Below are 5,588 nucleotides of genomic sequence, written 5' to 3' on the forward strand. Positions count from 1 at the left end.
GCCACCAACGTATTCACACAGGAGAGAAGCCGTACTGGTGTGACCAATGTGGAAGATTATTTGCCCAGTGCAGTAATTTGAGAACCCACCAATGCCGGCATGCAGGAGAGAACCCGTACAGCTGTGACTAGTGTGAGAAAGCTTTTATCAAATGGTATGACCTAAAAATCCACCAACGTGTTCACACCAGAGAGAACCCGTCCTGATGTGACCAATGTTGGCAGTGACATTAAAGCCCACAAATGTGTTTACCCTGCATTGTTTTGGACATTTTCAGGGCCAGGCAAACATCTTCCTACTGCTTCCTCCCCATGCCCTGATAGCTGTGTTGATGTCTTACTTTTGTCTTTGATTATTTTTATCTGTTTTTTATTTCAACTGTAACCCTATGTTGGACCACCAGATTCCTCCCTGTAGGACTCCCATGTGTGAGAGCTGACCACAAACTTTTCAAAATCAATCATGCAACTGTCCAGGGCAATGTTGCGGCTCACAATGTACCCGACCCTGAAGCGTATCTCTGCGACTGGTGAGCCCACAGGATGGTGACTCCATGTTGAAGGGGGCTCTGTTTCTGTTGTCATGGCGAGGTGCTCCAGGTCTGATCCATCAGGGTCTGTTGACTCACTGTTAGTCTGGCCCCTCCCCTTGGACCACTTTGCCTCTCAAGACCCGACCAGGAGCAACGGCTGGGACACCACAGCTCCCAGTATCACATGGACATGAAAACCCCTCCACAATGTTCAGGTTTCCAGCTCAGACTGTTTGCTCGTGTTGATGACATCAGGACACCAAAGTCTTCTGAGCTCTGAGCATCACCAACAACTTAAATACCAGATTAATATGATGTATGCAACAGTAACTGCTGCATGTGGGTATGACAGGACATAAAATGGCAGATAAGGGAGCAGAGAAGACCACAAAATAACTGTATTGATAAGACACTTAGCTCCAGAGAAAAAAACAACAGAAATCAGGAGTGTGTTTAATGTGATGGAAAATTCTGATATTTAACCTATAATGTGTTGTATAAGGTTACTTGTTTTGATGAAACTGAACTTCTAGCCTAATGATGTGTGGTGCTCATTTAACCCCTACTGTGACAGCAGTGAGAGACACCAAGGTCACGAGCCAGGGAGGCTCAGACACCAAGATTTTGAGCCAGGGAGGACAACAAGTGTCCTTGTTCGTCTGAAGAGATGTTGTGTTTTAGGAATGTTAAGGCGCCACATATTTTGACTGTTGATGTGCATGTTTTATGGGAACTATAAAGATAGCAGGGCTAGAGGACTTGCTGGGCACTCACTGACTGACTGACTGACTGTTCATGCGGTTGTATGTTTGAGTGTCTCCATTCATGAATGCTTATTAAAACTCAAGAAAGACAGCCGACATGTGAAGACTTTTTCTTTAAACTGTTCATTAAATAGTAGTTTTGCCACCACAAAATTGGCGATCGCGAAGGAACCTCATCTGTGAGCAGATTCTGGAATTCTGGACTGAAGGTGTGAAGACTGTGCGCACAGCAAGAGCTGAGGCTCTTGCACCTCAAACTCCCCCACAAAGGAAGGTTGAGAGGAGGGCCTGATGTCTGGAAAACCAGGATTCCCTTCACCGTTGGGGTCCAACGAACTTGGTGGCTGTCAACACCTCACTGTCTTTCCTGGTGAGTTTTGAGGACTGCGCAGGAAAAGTCTTTTCCACCTATTGTGATAGGTTGGCAGACGTGCCAGGCACCGTTTCTGGGAAGCAGAGTGCAGGAAAAGTGGTGAGCTCAGTTTAGGTCAGGGACCTAAAGTAGTGTAGGTTAGGAACCTAACACAACACCTGATTATTTCAGCCGTTCAGGGCGGAAGAAAAGGTGGTGAGAAGCTGTCTGGGTTAAAGGAGAAGTAGAGACACTTGCTATCAAAATGGAACAGACAGAGTGAGTGAAGCATGTTTTTCTTTATTTCCTTTTTGTAAGTCGTGCGCATTTTAGGGTAAAGGTAGAAAAAAAAAATTTCCTTTAAAGTGATAAGTTTGCACATTTTTTGAGATTGATTTTTGCTTCCACAAATTTGACTTACTTCTAATACTACTAAGAAAACAGAGTTTGATTACAATGGGACAGAGCAATTCCTCAAAAGGGAAAATTGAGCCTGATTATGGCGCTCCCAACATGAGGTTTATGGAGATTAATTATGGAAAGGAGAGCGTGGCTCAGTTAGATCTGTGGGTCAATAAGTGCTGTTTCCCGAGGACAGGCAGCCTGAGTGTTAAACAGCTTGAGGCTTTAGAGGTGAGGTTGACAGACTTAGAAAGAAGGGGATTAAAAGGGAAGTTTGGAGGTAAGGTCAAGTTCCAGGCAGATTGGTCAGCTTTTAGTAGTTGGATGAGGGAAGCCAAGCATAGGCAGGGCCCCAAAGGTTTCCCGGCGCAGTGTTCGAAGCTGGATTCAGACCTCGACTCGGCTCCACCTACACGTCCCCCACCGTATGTTGAACACCACGAACCGGAGGGAGCAACTGGCCTCTCTGAATCAGCGCTGCTTACAGAGACATTGTTCTTCGGCTGATGACAAGATTGAAAACGGAGTTCCCTGTTTGTTTGGACTGGGGAAAAGTGGTGGCGGTTAAGCAGGATGCAAATGAGACTGTCTCTGCTTATCTATACTGCCTGAGACAAGCAGCGATGCAGTGTGGTGGACTGACCGAACTTGAGGAAAGTCAAAAGGAGGGCACAAAGACAATAACCGTTGTTTCAAGTTTGGCAGAAAGAGACATTGGGCAAGAAACTGCCGTAAAGGGGGAAACAACAAGAAAAAAGATGGGGCAGATGAGTCAGATTGACTATGTGGTGAGAGCACGAGGACGGCCGAGTCTGGTGACGACACTGGCCTGGAAAACCAACCAATGCGTCAGGCACGTGAGAACACTGACACTAACACAAATACAGACACACACAACATGCACTTTAGGACTATCAACCCTTGCGGACCCTGAGGTCCTCCGGCACCGGCCTTTTAACCATACCACAAGTTAGGACTAAAACACACGGGGAGGCGGCATTTAATTATTATGGCCCCCGATTGTGGAACAGCCTGCCGGAGAACCTCAGAGCTGCAGAGACTGTTGATGTTTTTAAAAAGAGGCTCAAGACTCATCTTTTTAATCAGGCTTTTAACTGATCTCTTTATTTATCTATTTTAAATTCCTCTTATAACCGATTTATCCATCTATTATCTATTTTTTATTTATTTTTTATATTCTTACCCTTCCTCTTTTTACGTTCTTATCTCATTTAACCTTTATCTTTTGTTATTTTAGTTAGCCTATAGGTTTTAGTTTTGATGCATTTTATGTCTCTGTTTTAGATCATTCTTACCTAGCTACTAACTCAATTTTATGAGCTAAATAGCTTTTTGTTGGGTGGGAGGGTTGGGTTTTCTCTTTTCTTTTTGTTTTCTGTTTGGATCTTTGTTGTTTTTAACCTCTGTGAGGCACTTTGTGTTACTGTTGTATGAAAAGTGCCATATAAATGAAGTTGATTTGATTTGATTTGATTTGATTTGATTTGACTGATGCAGAGTATGAGCTTGTTTCTGACGCGATTCTGCACCTTGAATCTAAACAGAGAGAGAGTGAGCTTAGCAATATGCTGGCTAATTTTTCAGCGGAGGTGTTTATATGCTGAATTGTTTTGATTCTGAGACGGGGAAGTCTTTCAAACACTCGTTCTTATATTCTGACAGATGCCCCATCAATCTGATGGGACGAGATCTTGTGTAGATTGGGAACTGTTTTGATTTGTACACCTGACGGCATTCAGGTGAGTAGAGTGAATGAATTGAAGGAAAGTTTTGCTTTTTTCCAAAACGCTGAGGGACAGTTTGTGTGCGATCGAGTTGAAGATGGATCTCCCTCCCTCTGTTTTGCTGCAGCTCTCTCTCTCTCACACACACACACACACACACACACACACACACAAACATGCTGATGTCACAAGCCTGCACTGCACAGCACACATGATTCCTATTTCACACACTGACCGTGGTGTAATACAGAAAGACCAGCTCAGTGGCCTAGTGGTAGAGTGTCCGCCCTGAGACTGGGAGGTCGTGGGTTCGATCCCCGGCCGGGCCATACCAAAGACTATAAAAATGGGACCCATTGCCTCCCTGCTTGGCACTCAGCATCAGGGGTTGGAACTGGGGGGTTAGATCACCACATGATTCCTGAGCGCGGCACCGCTGCTGCTCACCGCTCCCTCAGGGGATGGGTCAAATGCGGAGAACAAATTTCACACACTCAGGTGTGTGACAATCAGTGGAACTTTACCTTTACTTTACCTTTATACAGGACAGTAAAAGGATAGGTTACAGCTAGATTGGTTGTATTGGAATGACGTTAATTGTGCTGTCTCTGTCACTTCCTGATCGATTGCATGAGTTGATTTTGTCACAAAACTCCACACATCTCACTGGTAAATCCCAACAGCGCAGACCTGGGTCTGTGGGTGCGGGAGCTGAACGCCACTCCATGCTGGAAGTCTACAACTGAACCTCATATTGATTTTAATGAGGAAATGAGGGTGTACAGAAAGAAACTAAATTGTGCCATTGAGACTTCCTGTTCAGTCGTGTTTGCAGACAAGACTGGGTTTTGATACTGACATGTGCATGGTTAAATCCGTTGCAGACATCCCAGAGCTACAGCAGGTTCCTGCTTATCTCTGGGCCAAAAGTAAACATGATGTGCCCTGTGAGGCAAATTGTGATTTGTGATGTTGGGCTTTACAAATAAAATTGACTGATTGGTTGATGTTGGTCTGATAAAACAACTGTGAGCCTGTAATAATAACACCTAAATCAGACAATAGACCTTGTCATAATCAATATCCTCTCAGACGTGAAGCAGTTGAAGGCATTAAACCTGTGTTTGATGATCTGTTGAAAGCGGGCGTGATTGTTCCATGTGCAGACTCTCCTGTGAGAACGCCCATATGTCCTATGCCTAAAATACGACCTGATTGCAAATCTACAGAGTGGAGATTTGTGCAAAACCTGCAAGCTGTAAATGCTGCTGTGCAGGCCAGGGCGCCTACGGTCCCAAAATCCACATACAATTCTGTCTCAAGTTCCAGCTGATATCAAATGGTTTTCAGTTGTTGATCTGTTAAATGCTTTTTTTCAGTGTTCCAGTACACCCAAACAGTCAATTCTGGTTTGCATTTTGATTTGAAATTCTGCTTTGAGAGATAGTTTGGAAACTCTTGTACTGCCTAAAGGAAGTGTTTTGTTGCAGTATGTAGATGACCTGTTGATTGCGAGTGCGACCAGAGAAGATTGTGTTAAAGACATCATCACCTTGCTGACTCATTTGGCTGAACAGGGTCATAAAGCCAGCCTGTCAAAACTACAATTTGTTGCAAAAGAGTTCACATTCCTGGGTCACGTGATCTCTTCCTAATTATCCTGAGATTGAGACACCATTAGCAGCAATTGCTCATGGGAAAGGCCTGAAAGCATCTGATCGTGTCATTTGGAAATCTTTTGTTGATTTGAATCTTTGCAAACACCCCCTACTCTTGGACTGCCTGACTGTACA

This window comes from Epinephelus moara, chromosome 17 (assembly GCF_006386435.1).
Source record: "Epinephelus moara isolate mb chromosome 17, YSFRI_EMoa_1.0, whole genome shotgun sequence".
Taxonomy (NCBI): Eukaryota; Metazoa; Chordata; class Actinopteri; order Perciformes; family Serranidae; genus Epinephelus; species Epinephelus moara.